Here is a 14127-nt window from a genome sequence, read left to right as displayed (position 1 = left end):
GTCGTGCTGAGGTGGGTTCCTCTTTTCCTACCGCGTTTTTTTCATTCTCTGTATGCTGGATCTGTTCTCTCTGCGAACGATAGAGATGTTTTGATTTTAGTTTCAAGGGATCTCCATTGGGATCGATCGTACGACGACCCACTTGGTAGGATCTACTTTTCGTTAGTGTTTTCCCTGTTATTAGTTCTTTGATTTTACATTTCTGATATTGTCCATGGTCAGATAATTTATTTATTTTGGTAAGCGCCTATTTTTTTAAAGGAACCAGGCCTTATACCAGGTTTAGACTCCACTGCTATAACCTGTCAAGGTCTCTGGGATTCTTCGAATGTGGAATTTATTCTTTTGGCCACATTTTTGCAGGAAATATGCCTTCCGGGGCTTTTGAACGTGGGTTTGAGCCCTGAAAGTGCAATGATTTAATTTCTTAAACACAACCCAATTCACGTTAATGGTCAACTCAATTCACTTTCATGGTCAGTTTGTAAATGTGTTTGTGCATATTTTGATTGATGAAAAAAAGCACCTAGATATTTATTTTGTGGAAATCCATGGCTGCATCATGTGCACCTACTTGATTAGGGTTTTTAATTTTATGGATCTAGGTGACATTTGTCCCAACAATCCATTGAAGCAACGCCCATCGCATTGTCATTCTAAAACGATTGTATTGTACACCGTGAATATTGGATTTGACTATACCTGACATTCTTTGGGCCATTTCAAAAGAGGCAAATATTGAGGGCTACATTATTATTATTTTTGATTGTTTTCTTGTTGGCAAATGTCTTTCTGTTAACATAGTGGGCTTTGCCCTCATTGTAGATGCTACAAACATAGAATCTCTATTCCACCAATTTCATGCAGGATTTGCCCCTGATCTTGTCTGTTGAATCTCAATATGGTAGTTAACTCCGATGGTGAGATAATGCCGCAACATACTTCTAAGAGGGCACTGAAAGTGCTATGATTTAACTACTTGACTACAATCTTCCTGACATTTATGGCTAGATTGAAATTTGGGCTGTGCTTATTATTATTATTAGCAGTAGTAGTATTTGCTATTGATAGGAGAAGGTTGAAATTGAGGTTGGGCTCACTATTATTTTTTTTGTTTGGTCAAGGCCTTTTGACTGGCGTGGGTGAAACACCTTAATTTCATCTATTCATCAAAGTCACGCATGACTTGCAGATGGGCTCATCTGTGCAAACCTCAATAGCACAGGGGTCATCATTAACAGCACCTCTGCATTATCATTGAACTGGTGTTTATCACGTTAACCCGACTTCATATTTTGGAATGACATGGGCAGCCGCATTATCATGGGAATATGCCTCCTGGGTTTTGAACCTGGGTCATCCTCATGACAAGCACCCTACAACTTGCCACTAAACCACAGCCCAACTTCATATTTTGGAATGACATGGGCAGCCGCATTATCATGGGAATATGCCTCCTGGGTTTTGAACCTGGGTCATCCTCATGACAAGCACCCTACAACTTGCCACTAAACCACAGCCCAACTTCATATTTTGGAATGACATGGGCAGCCGCATTATCATGGGAATATGCCTCCTGGGTTTTGAACCTGGGTCATCCTCATGACAAGCACCCTACAACTTGCCACTAAACCACAGCCCAATGGACGAGGTAGTTCATATTTTTTTGATGAAAAGTGCATCTATATTTTTAGCAGAATCCACGGCTGGATCATATGCCTCTGCTTAATAGGACTTTTTGATCTGATGGATCTAAGTCATACTTGGCCTAATGACTACTTAGAAGTTAGAATAGTCTCATTGCATTGTCAATTTGTTATTTTGTGAGGATTGAATTGATGACCCTCTGCATATTGGAGTTCTCCCAATCTGTATACTTACAATTCGTTGATTGGAGGTCTTCTTAAGAATAACAGGTTGGAGGATGCACAGAAGTTTTTTCAGGTTATGCACAATAAAGGGTGTGATCCAACATCTTTAACCTACAGCTTATTCATCGATTATCATGGAAAGAATGGTGAGGCTGATGAAGCATATGACGTGTTTCTGCAGATGAAGAAAAAAGGAATTTCTCCAAATGTTGTTTCCTTCAATGTTTGTATAGATAGCCTCGGGAGGGTAGGAAGGATTAAAGAAGTGAATGAACTTTTTGAAGAAATGAAACGGACAGGTCTGTCCCCTGATGTAATCACGTATAATATCATGATATGCTGCTATGCCAAGGCAGGAAAAGTGGATGAAGCTATTGGGATGACCTTGAAGATGATAGAAAGTGGGTGTGAACCAGACACTGTCACTAACAATACTTTGATTGATATTCTTTACAAGGAAGACAGAACAGATGAGGCATGGGAGATGTTTCACAAAATGCAGCAGGTGAATCTTCCCCCCACTGTTATAACATATAATATTCTGGTAGATGGGCTTGGCAAAGATGGCAAGGTTAAGGAAGCAATAGAGTTATTTCAACGAATGAGGGAAAAGGGATGCCCACCAAATGTTATTACACACAATTCAATGTTGAATGGTCTCTGTAAGAATAAAGAGGTAGATATGGCTTTCAAGATAATGCAAGAGATGACAGAAAATGGGTGTTACCCTGATGAGATAACTTACAACATACTAATTGATGGTTTCATAAAAACAAATAGAATTGATGAAGCTTGCCAGCTCTTTGAAGATATGAAAAACAAATTTTCTCCAAACCTTGTAACTATGGGTACTGTTTTGCCAGGGCTTGCAAAAGCTGGGCAAATGGATTATGCTTTGAGAGTGTTCAAGGAGTTCTATGATGTGATGGGACTGCTTCCCGATGATGTTGCTTGTGCAGCCCTAATTGATGGCCTGGGCAGAGTGGGCAGGTTGGATGAGGCAATCTTGACCTATGAAGAAATGTTGGCTAAGGGTGGTAGTCAATACATATATGTGGTACGCTCTCTCATCAAATCCCTATGCAAAGCAGGAAGAGTGTTTGACGCTCACAGAGTATTTGAAGAATCAAAAGATCGAGGCGTTGCTCTTGACACTATTGCTTACAATACTCTTATTGATTGGTTATGTAAAGCTGACCATATGCATATTGCCTGGGATCTTTTCAAACAGATGAAGAAGTCAGGTTGTAATCCAAATGTTTACACTTACAACGCCTTCTTTGATGCTCTTGGAAAGGCTGGAAAGATGGATGATGCTTTCAAGCTTCTTGATGAGATGCGTGCTAGAGGATGCAAGATGAATACAGTAAACTACAACACCCTCATATCAGGTCTTGTGATGGCCGGTAGAGTGGATGAAGCCATAGATTTGTATGGTCATATGGTGAAGAGGGGATATCTTCTCTCCCCATCTACTTATGGTCCTCTTATTGATGGACTTGGTAAGGCAGGAAGAGTATTCTGAGGCCAATCACTTCTTTCAAGAAATGATTGAAAACGGGTGCAGGCCTAATTGTGCAGTTTACAATATTCTCATGAACGCCTTTGGGAAGGTAGGGGATGTAGATGAAGCTTGTCAGCTTTTCGAGAGAATGGTAGCAGAGGGCATAAAACCTGATGTAAAATCATACACTATTCTCATAGGCAGTCTTTGTATGGTTGATAGGGTAGATGAGGCTTTTCATTTCTTTGTAGAACTGAAGTCTAGTGGCTTGAAGCCTGATACAATCGTGTATAATATCATCATTGATGGACTGGGCACAGCTGAAAAGTTGGAGGAAGCATTTAAAGTTTTTGAGGAAATGAAGAACAGTGGTTCTATCCCAAACTTGTTTGCTTACAATTCCTTGATAGGTCACCTTGGAAAGGTTGGTATGATGGAGGAAGCAGGTGAGGTATATGCAGAACTCCTTTCTAGGGGTTATGAACCAAATGTTGCTACCTACAATGCACTAATTCGCACGTTTAGCATAGCAGGCAGAGTGGATCGTGCATATGCAATCTTTGAAGAGATGATGGCCAGCGGTTGTGAGCCAAATCCATTAACATATTCTAATCTACCAAATGAGTTTTGAAAGGTGACGAGGATGTTTTTATTTTTTCTCACTTTGATGCATTCTGGGTTTCCATCTATAGAGAACAATATATGATTATCCTTAAGATTATTGGTCTTTTCTTCTACTGTGAAACAATTACATACCAAAATTGATTCTCAAAAGACTGGATCCTTTTATTTCTGGATCTCTCTGCTGTTTGCTGTTTTAACAGTTTCTTTCCTTGTTATCAAATTTCAGTGTTGGTGATGGTTTAACAGGATTATGATGTTTTGTGGTGAATACCACTCCACTTTGGTGCAGGCAATTCACTTGTGATCTGAGATGATTATGGAACAACACACAAGGTAATAGTGAATGGCGTTAGTTCTTTGGGAATCTGGGTTTCCTTTGTTGTTATGGTTATTGACGCTAAAGCTGACATAATTTCTTGCAGTTTTAATACATCAATGCATAAGAGATTCTTCTTGCAGTCATGATATTTTCTTTTCCTTTATCAATTTTGAACTTATCTTCTTTGTTGCAATCTTTGCCACTGAAAAAACTATCTTCTGTTCATTATTAATACTGCTTTCTCATTCCTAGAATTTCCTACTTGCTGCAAAGTTCCCGCTTATAATTTGCTGAAAGTTCTTCTGTCGTAAAGTACTAATGTTCAGGATTAACTAGTTTGAGCTTGTCTTTTCTAGATGTGTGCAGAAGTGCATAACAAATGCTCAAAGCTACAATCACATAGTTGAAGATTGATGGTGGCATAATAGCCTTGACACGAAATTTATTGAAGACAAACGAGGAGATACTGTGGCAGAAACAAATTGGGAGGTTTTTAAAAAAATTATCGGATTAATGGGTGTAGTGCCCTGAAGGGCCAGACTTGTCCTCAAATTGAAAAGGAAATGTAAGCTTCATAAACTACAAGAATATCTTGAGCTACGTGGGAGCTGTGAAAATCTTCCATATAAATAGACAAAATCACTGTAACAGAATATAAATTTGCTATTGAAAAAATTAGGAGGGCTTCATTTATAGGCAAGGCAACAGAAGATGAGATTTGAAAGACTATTTGTGAAAAAGATAATTAAGATTTGCTGCAAAGTTCTCGCTTATAATTTACTGAAAGATCTGCTGTCATAAAATACTAATGTTCAGGATTAACATAGTTCAAGGCTTCAAGCTGGTCTCTTCTGGATGTGTGCAGAAGCACATAACAAATGTTCAAAGCTATAACCTCATAGCTGAAGATTAATGGTGGCATGATAGCCTTCACAAGAATTTTATTGAAGACAAATGAGGAGATACTGTGGCAGAAACAGAGAGGAAGGTTTTGAATATTTTATCAGATTAATGGGTGATGTAGTGCGCTGAAGGGTCAGACTTGTTCTTGAATTAAAAAGGAAATTTAAGCTTCATAAACTACAATAATATCTGCACCTATTCAGAGAATACAGGACAAGCTATATATGCTAAGATTCAAGATGGGCATGGGGGCTGTGAAATTTCTTATGTGGAATTAGGCAAAATCCCTTTAGCAGAACATAAAATTGCTATTGGAGAAATTAGGAGGGCTTCAATTATAGCCAAGGTTCGAGACTAGAAAGACTATGCATGACAGACATAGATGAGTTCAGTACATGGGACTCCTGGATGTCTCGGAAAACTTTCAGATTCAGAGTTCTAAGGAAGATAATATAAGTAACATATGAAGTAGGTTCAGATGTTAGCAAAGATGAAGCTGGACGTGAAAACATTTTATGGTGAATTTGAGTCTGGCAGCATTGGAAGTACAAGACTTGTACATTAACTTTGTAAAATTATCTCCAAGTACAGATACAAGTCAATCTACAATTACTACCTCCAGAATCAAACAGTGGAAATATTATAAATTATCTCAAGATTCAGAAAAAGAAATTTGAAATTAGCATGGATGTGAGGCCAGCTGGATTAAATAATGCTCAGAATTTATGGTGTTTAACTTTTCGCATGGCTGTACAAGAAATACAAGATGAGATTTGTAGGAGAGTATTATGCACACTTTTTCCTGTCAGTGGACCAGGTGATAGAATTATCAGTATGACTATCGTAAAAATGTTGGCAAATAGAGAAGGTTAAAGCCTTTCAAATAGTGTGGTGATGCAGCATGTATACTCCCTTGAAGAAGGGTAAGTGTATGCTTGATCAATGTATTCGTTCAGATGGGCTGGTAATCATTTTCCTCAAATCTAGACCAAGAGACATTCCTTCCCATACTGTTTACTGTTGCTAAACTCTCATTGCCATTACAGATTATAGAGACACTACTGTTAATGTGACAGAAAATTGACCTCCAGATTTTTTTGTTGTTGGAGAATTGCTTCACATATTATTGCACAGAACAAAGAGTTACAGCATGCAAATATGGTTTATCTTTTTTCAGGTAATATGGACGGTAATAAACAAAAGGCTCTACCTTTTGAGATTGAATTTCATATAAATTTTGACTGGTAAATGTTATAATTTTGGCCTAGATTTACTTTTCTGACAGTGTAAAACTTGAAACATCACAAAGGGAAGTTAACAGTTCCATGTTCTCATAGTTGGAAACGCTGCATTAGGTGGTTGGAACTTTGCCATATTAAGTCATGTCAAGAATGTTGTCACAGTCCTATGTAAACCTGCAGGAAGCTTATTTCCATGAAGCCATCTAGTACAGTTGCTAACCTCATTGAAGAGCGGAGGACTCTGGGGCATGTGATACGTTGGAAAGGGTGTAGATAGAGGGCTCTTCATAATTTGCTAGTGTGACGACTTGTACAGAACAGCCAGCAGATGATGACAGTACCATGATGACACACAATAAGCACTGAAATAATTGAAATTCTGAACAAACAAAAGAGTAGAGGTGGAAGCCATGGCTGCCAAAGAATAAAGCTAGGGAGATGGTAAAATGTTTTGTTATAAGAATGTCCATTCTTTTGACGATGAAATCATGAAAGGCATTGATCTCTAATTGATCACCATATGGCTGACTAGATTCATCAACAGGGATCCTGTCATAAATTATTTGTTCTTTCTACCTGTGTCTTGTTTCTGCTGTGAATTAGCTTATGTTTTTACATTTTTATCTTCCTGCCACTTTGTATTCAAAACAAAGACTTTAATGCAAGAAATTATCATTGAATCGTTCATTGGCTACCATAAGAGTCTATGTAACTATGTATTGGTTGTGCTCCATCACAAAAGCAGAGATTTTGCAAATTCGTAGAGGCAATAAAAACAAAACTGCGCAGGTGATAAGCCTGAAGAAAAGCTTGTTATGTACTGCTCAGCCATTGGATCCGTTGGTGATGGAGACAAAAAACCAACAGAGGTCGTCTCTCCAAATTTGAAATCCAAGGGATTTTCTCCCTGAAAAAATAAAACAATATGTAAGCTACAACAAAGCAAATAACCCTCACTAAGCATGGCCTGTAAATTCAAGCGAAATGAATAAGAAATGAGACCACCTACAGGAATTTCAGTTCCCTCCTCCGTTCTTCTGCCTGGTTATTGCAAGGAGACGAGACTCCACTATACCTCGACGTCCACAGCTTGCTGCCCTTCGTTGCCAGTTTGTGTTGAAGCTGTGTGGTGGGGGTCAGCAGACACGGAACTCGTTCCTGTGACCTCTGCACGCTCCTTTGGCTTGCATCCCTACACAAACAAGAAAACCAGTCACAAAAAACAATAACCCTAAAAACAGAAAACAAGCAAGAAACCCTGGCAAGTAAGTGGTTTTGTCTTCCTCGACAGTCCAACCAGCTTTTGTACACAGTCCAACCAGCGTTTGTACACAGGAAACCGATGTAGAGAAAAACTACCAACGCATACGTGACCCTCCTCATCCTCCTGCAGCAAAGGCGTTTGCCTCTGCCCTCCTCTACATGCCCCTCACCCTCCTCTGCAGCAACCGCGGCTATCCGCGTGCACGACGGACCGAGTACACTGACAAAATGGTAGGGTTTACCTAACAAATGAATCTAACGGCATATTATTGTTTAATCGTCTAACAAATGAATCTAACGGTTAAGATTAAGACAGAGAAGCATCTGGGGGAGTTGATTTCAGAGGGAAACGCCTTACGGCGTAATTAGAAGTGAAAAATTGTGCAATAGTTGACACAAAGAAGGGAACAAAACATGGCATACAAAAGGATATCAAATTGGGCAAAAACAAGGACACATAAATGGGCACCAAATTAGATGCAAAAAAAGACAACAACTAGATGTAAAATAAGATGCAAAGTTGAGCGTTAAAAAGAAACAAAAAACGTTACAAATTAATATGCCAAATGATGATGCAAATAATGGTGTAAATTTGGGATGCAAACTTGGGTGCAAAAAAGGAAAAAAAAAGATGTAAGAAAAGACATAAAACAAGATGCAAAATGGGGCTGAAAAAAGGTGAAACCAAGGATGCCATATTGGATGTAAAAAATGATTCCTAATCACATGCAAATTTAGGCTTGAACTTAGACACAAAATTATATGCAAATGTGGACACAAAATGAGGCAAAAAAAGATGCAAATTTGGATGGTGAAAACGATGTAAAACTAGACACCAAAAAAATGCAAAATTGGATGAAAAAGTCGGTGTAAATAATGGTGCAACATTGGACACAAGTAGACACAAAAAAATGGTGCAAAAAGGGGCATAAAATATCTTAAAATTGGATGCAAAACTTGGTGCAAAAACAAATACAAAAGTAGACGTAAAAAATGGCTCTAAATTGAATGTACCATTAGACACAAAATAAGATGCAAAGGTGGACACAACACATGACTCAACATAAGATGCAAATATAAATGCAAATTTCGATGCTCAAAATGATGTAACATTAGATGCAAGAGATGGTGTTAAAAATGATGCAAAATTGGATGAAACAAATGACGCAAAATATGGTGCAAAATGAGATGGGAAAAATGGAGACAAACCAAACGTAAATGTGGATGTAAAAAATGGTCCAAAAAAAGATGCAAAAATGGGCACAAAAATGGATGCAAAATTTGGTGCTAAATCAAATTCAACACATGGTGCAAAGATAGGCACCAAAGCTGGTGCAAAAATAGAAGCAAAAACTAGTGTAAGACTAGATACAAAACCTGGCGTAAGACTAGATGCAAAAACTGACACAAAATGGATGCATAAAAAGACGTTAAATTGGATTCAAAATACAGTGTAAACTTGATGCAAATGATGGTGCAAAAATGGAAGCAAAGAATGACACAAAATAGGAAGCAAAAGAGAATGAAAAATAGATGCAAAAAATGACACAAAACTAGAAGCAAAACCTATCATAAAATAAGATGCAAATCTTGGTTCAAAATTTAATGCAAAAAATGATGCATAGTTTGGTGTAAAAAATGATGCAAAATCTAGCGTGAAAAAGGATGCAAAATCAGGTGCAAAAAAGGACGCTTTAAAAATTGTACAATAGAGCCAGATTTAGCGCCAGGTTGCTCATCACAATTACAAAAAAAATGCACTAAAATCTGGCGCTAAATCTGGCGCAAATCGCTGGTTTTGTTGTAGTGTGAGCGCATAAACCTGCGGATTTGGGGAGGCATGCACGCAGGAAATACAAGAGGTGGTCACGTCTGTTGGACTCCCTTGTAACCCCTGTGGGTACCCCTTCGAGTAGTAGCGCATTAGACAGAACCGCGCACGGACTGTCTTCCACGTACCCTCTGGGTATATCGGAAGCCCCCTAGGCTCCCTTGAAACCTCGCCATAGATAAACCGTCGGCCGTCTTGCGGCTATAGTACACCGAGAACAGCACTCGGAGAGATTACTCGCCCGTACGATAGGGTAGTCGGGTTGTACGACTAAGGGTACGGTCGATCCTCCTTAGTTAGAGCCCTGAAACATTGGGCCGAGTACTACTGCCAGACCCTTATGTATATTGCGATCTGTAGCACTTGACACTCCTCAAGACCATAGTTCCCTTTTCTGTCGGGGGATCACGCATCATCTCTTCCAGATCCGCTTGTGCAAAGGGGTGCAACAACAGCAGACATCAGTCCCGTAGTCTCGAGTTCGCAAATCAGTCATTCAGATCTATTAGATCCATCACAACCGCGGAGCCATCAGATCCGCCATTTAGATCTCTCAGATCCACCAGATCTGAGTAGTGTGTGGGGGGGCATAATTTTCGCAGGACTTTTTGCAGCATTGACATTTTGAAGATTTGGTGACTGCAGTATTCGTAAGGAAGGAGTAAAACTCCATTAGGACTTTTCAGGAAAAAAAAAAAAGTCTGAGATCTCCCGGGGCGCTTATTGGTGATCTAGCCCATCAGAATCAGGACGACGAGCTGAGCAAGGTGGTACCATTCAATTCTTACTGAATTTTTTTGGGTGGTCCCAAATCTCAAGAACATCTGATTGGTGCATGGTAGAAACTAGAGCTCAAGCTATGGCCAATGAGAGGATGGACAACCTTGAAACAACCTTGCAATCCATCCAAACTCAAATTGAAAGCCTATCAAAACTAATCTTGAAGGGCAAGGAGGAAGCCCACGAGGAGGCGTATAATGGCAAGGGACACAGTGAGGGTGAGTCTAGCCACTCTCCTCACGTCTGGGGCACCCACCAACAATCTCGTCAGCGACATCCCAAGTTGGATATGCATAAATTTGATGGGTCTCAGCCGACAGCATGGATAGCACAAATGGAGTAGTATTTCAATTTGAATAACATCTTAGATGATGATACTCAACTTATGGTGGCAAGCATGTACTTGGACAATGAAAGGTGGCAATGGTGGGAATGGCATCAATGTTGCAGTGGACCTTTTCGGGCTTGGACCACCTTCAAGAAAGCTCTTCAAGACCACTTTGACCAAGAATCTTTTTTTTTTGGTCGTATTACTAAGCTCCAACAAACTAGCACAGTGGATGAATATATTACAGCCTTCGAAGCCTTAGCCTTCCGCACCTGGGATCTCTCAAATGCGTTCTACACGGAATGTTTTATCAGCGGTCTTAAAGAAGCCATAAAAGCCCAAGTCCAACTGCACCACCCTCCCACGTGGATAGAGGCTTGCAAGGTAGCTCGTAATGTGGAACGTGCGTTAGCAGCCCAGTACAGTTGCCCAAATTTCCCCGCTAAGGGTCCCTCCCCACAGGCTCACAGCACCACTCAAACACTTAAGGTCCAAAAGGTGTCACCTACAGAAATGGTTGAAAGAAGAAAGCAAGGATTATGTTACTACTATGATGAAAAATACTCCCCAGGTCATAAATGCAAGAAGCCCAAATTTTTTCAAATTGATGCCACTGACTATAGCTCATTGGAGGAAGATCCACCACTGGAGAAACATGAGTAGGTAGAAGAGGACAACCAACAAGACAATGTACCTGACGAACCAGTTATTTCACTGCATGCTTTGGCAGGGATTTCTTCACCTCAAACTCTCAAAATCAGAGGTTTTATTAAACATCGCCCAGTAGTAGTCTTGATTGATAGTGGAAGTACACATAATTTCATCCATCAAAAAGTCGCGGAAGCAGTGCATTGTTTTGTACGAGCAGTTTCTAACTTCCAAGTTCAAATCGCGGATGGGGGCACAATGAAATGTGAAGGCGGCTGTGAAAATGTCAAACTTCAAATGGGGTATTATCAGTTGAAGACCCACATGTTTGCCATACACATGGGAGGATGTGACATTGTCCTCGGCGCTGACTAGCTCCGCACTCTGGGGTCTATCACAATGGATTTCCAGGAGTTATATATGAGTTTTAAGTAGAACAACTCCACACATACCCTCCGGGGACTCCAGGCGGGAGCTCCCTCTATCATCAGCTCGCATAGGATGGAAAAATTGCTAAAAAAGGGCCATCATGGAGTTATAGCTCAATTTAATTCCATCCAGGCAGTCGCAACCAAGTCTCTGCCAATTCATCCGGAGATGCAACAGATTTTAAATAACCATCTGCCGGTCTTTGACAAGCCTCATGAGCTTCCACCCTCGAGAGGGGAACATGATCATAGCATCACCTTGGTTCCAGGGGCCCAACCCCCAAATGTGTGCCCATATAGATATCCGTTCACCCAAAAGAATGAAATAGAAAAAATAATCAAGGAACTTTTGGAAGCAAGTGTCATTCATCCCAGCATTAGTCCTTATTCATCACCGGTGGTCATGGTGCTCAAGAAAGATGGGGAGTGGCGGATGTGTCCAGACTTCAGGGCTCTCAATAAGTTGACAGTCAAAGATAAATTTCCCATCCCAGTGGTTGATGATTTGCTAGATGAACTCAATGGGGCTCAATTCTTCACTAAGCTGGATCTGCACTCAGTCTACCACCAAATTCGCATGAATGAAGTCGACATTCCAAAGACTCCTTTCTGCACTCATGAAGGCCATTATGAGTTCCTAGTCATGCCATTTGGTCTTTGTAATGCCCCATCTACTTTTCAGAGCCTTATAAACCACCTTCTCAAACCATATCTCAGGAAATGTGTCCTTGTCTTCTTCGATGACATCCTCATCTATAGTTGCACTTGGGCTGCACATCTTCAGCATGTAGATCTACTCCTGCAAATACTCCGCAAGCATAAATTATTTGTTAAAATGTCCAAGTGTGTGTTTGGCATGGAAGAAGTTGAGTATTTGGGCCACATTGTGGGGCATGAAGGTGTCAAGGTGGACCCCAAAAAGATCCAGGCAATGCAAGAGTAGCCTCAACCTCAGACCTTGAAAAGCCTGAGAGGATTCTTGGGTCTCACAGGCTATTATCGCAAATTTGTCCCCAATTATGGTCGCATAACAAAGCCCCTCACTCAACTCCTGAAGAAAAATTCATTCTTCTGGAATGAGGAAGCACAACAGGCCTTTACAACTCTCAAAAATGCCATGTGTTCCACTCCAGTCTTAGCACTACCTGATTTCACCAAATCTTTTATCATTGAATGTGATGCTTCGGGTACGGGTATTGGGGCAGTCTTAATGCAGGAAGGACGACCTTTGTCCTTCACCAGCCAACAACTCAGTGGGAAGAATCTGGGCCAATCTACCTACGAGAAGGAAATGATGGCCATCTTACATGCAGTAGAGACCTAGCGACCTTACTTATTGGGGAAACGTTTCCAAATCCGCACAGACCATCACAGTCTTAAATATTTTTTGGAGCAACGCCTATCCTTCCCACAACAAAATAAATGGCTAGCCAAAATGCTGGGATATGATTATGAGATCATTTACAAGAAAGGGCAAGACAATAGGGTAGCAGATGCATTATCTCGCCAATTTGAGGAAAGTACCCTGCTAGCAATTTCCCTTCCCATTCCAGAATGGATTGAAGAAGCTCGCCGGGAATGGTTTTCACATCCCAGGCTCTCCCAAATCATTTCTCAATTGCAGACGAATCCAAATTCCAACAAGGGATACTCCTGGCAGGATGAGATTCTTCGCTATAAGGACAGAGTCATCATATCACCAACCTCCACCCTCAAAAGTCGCATTTTGGCAGAATTGCACTCATCCCCCATTGCAGGACACTCAGGCTTTTAGAAGACATATGCTCGCACCAGAAGATCATTTTTTTGGACAGGTATGAAAAAGGACATCCTTACTTTCGTAGCCGAATGCAATGTCTGTCAACGACACAAAGGGGAGACAGTCAATACACCAGGCACATTACAACCGTTGCCCATCCCGACATCAATATGGACAGAGGTTTCTATGGATTTCATTACAGGTCTTCCAAAGTTAGGAAACAAGTCAGTCATCATGGTGGTTGTCGACAGACTTTCGAAGTATGCTCATTTTTGCGCCCTACCCCACCCGTTTACACCAACTTGGGTCACTCAATCTTTCATGGATCAGATCTTCAAATTGCATGGCATGCCCACTTCTATTGTGTCCGATCGTGACCCAATCTTCACAAGTAATTTTTGGCAAGAACTCTTCAGGCTACAAGGCACTCAACTGAAACTCAGTACTTCCTATCATCCACAAATGGATGGTCAAACTGAAGCCGTCAACAAATGTCTGGAAACCTACCTTAGGTGTTTCACTTCAGAAAAGCAACATCTTTGGGTACAATGGTTACCTCTGGCTGAATGGTGGTATAACACCAACTATCATGCCACCACCAAAATGACTCCCTATGAAGCAGTCTATG

General features: G+C 40.5%; 1 long non-coding RNA gene and 1 pseudogene across 2 annotated transcripts; one reads left to right on the top strand and one right to left on the bottom strand.

Moving 5' to 3' along the window:
- The first annotated feature begins 1558 nt into the window (after nucleotides 1-1558).
- Nucleotides 1559-6789, top strand: LOC149211108 (uncharacterized; annotated as a pseudogene). Its single transcript, XR_016252985.1, has 3 exons — nucleotides 1559-4009; nucleotides 4289-4332; nucleotides 4675-6789. The product of XR_016252985.1 is annotated as an uncharacterized LOC149211108 (transcript).
- A 374-nt stretch (nucleotides 6790-7163) lies between these two features.
- On the bottom strand, nucleotides 7164-8090 carry LOC149211107 (uncharacterized). The gene is made up of 2 exons (XR_016252986.1): nucleotides 7472-8090; nucleotides 7164-7369 (listed from the first exon to the last, which is right to left on the bottom strand). It is a non-coding gene; the product is annotated as an uncharacterized LOC149211107 (long non-coding RNA).
- Between the last annotated feature and the right edge of the window lie 6037 nt (nucleotides 8091-14127).

This window comes from Pinus tabuliformis, chromosome 1_2 (assembly GCF_031772625.1).
Source record: "Pinus tabuliformis cultivar Carrire ecotype Pingquan chromosome 1_2, CPIR1, whole genome shotgun sequence".
NCBI lineage: Eukaryota > Viridiplantae > Streptophyta > Pinopsida > Pinales > Pinaceae > Pinus > Pinus tabuliformis.
The sequence above is the reverse complement of the archived record's forward strand: the minus strand, read 5'-3'. Positions and strand labels throughout refer to the sequence as shown.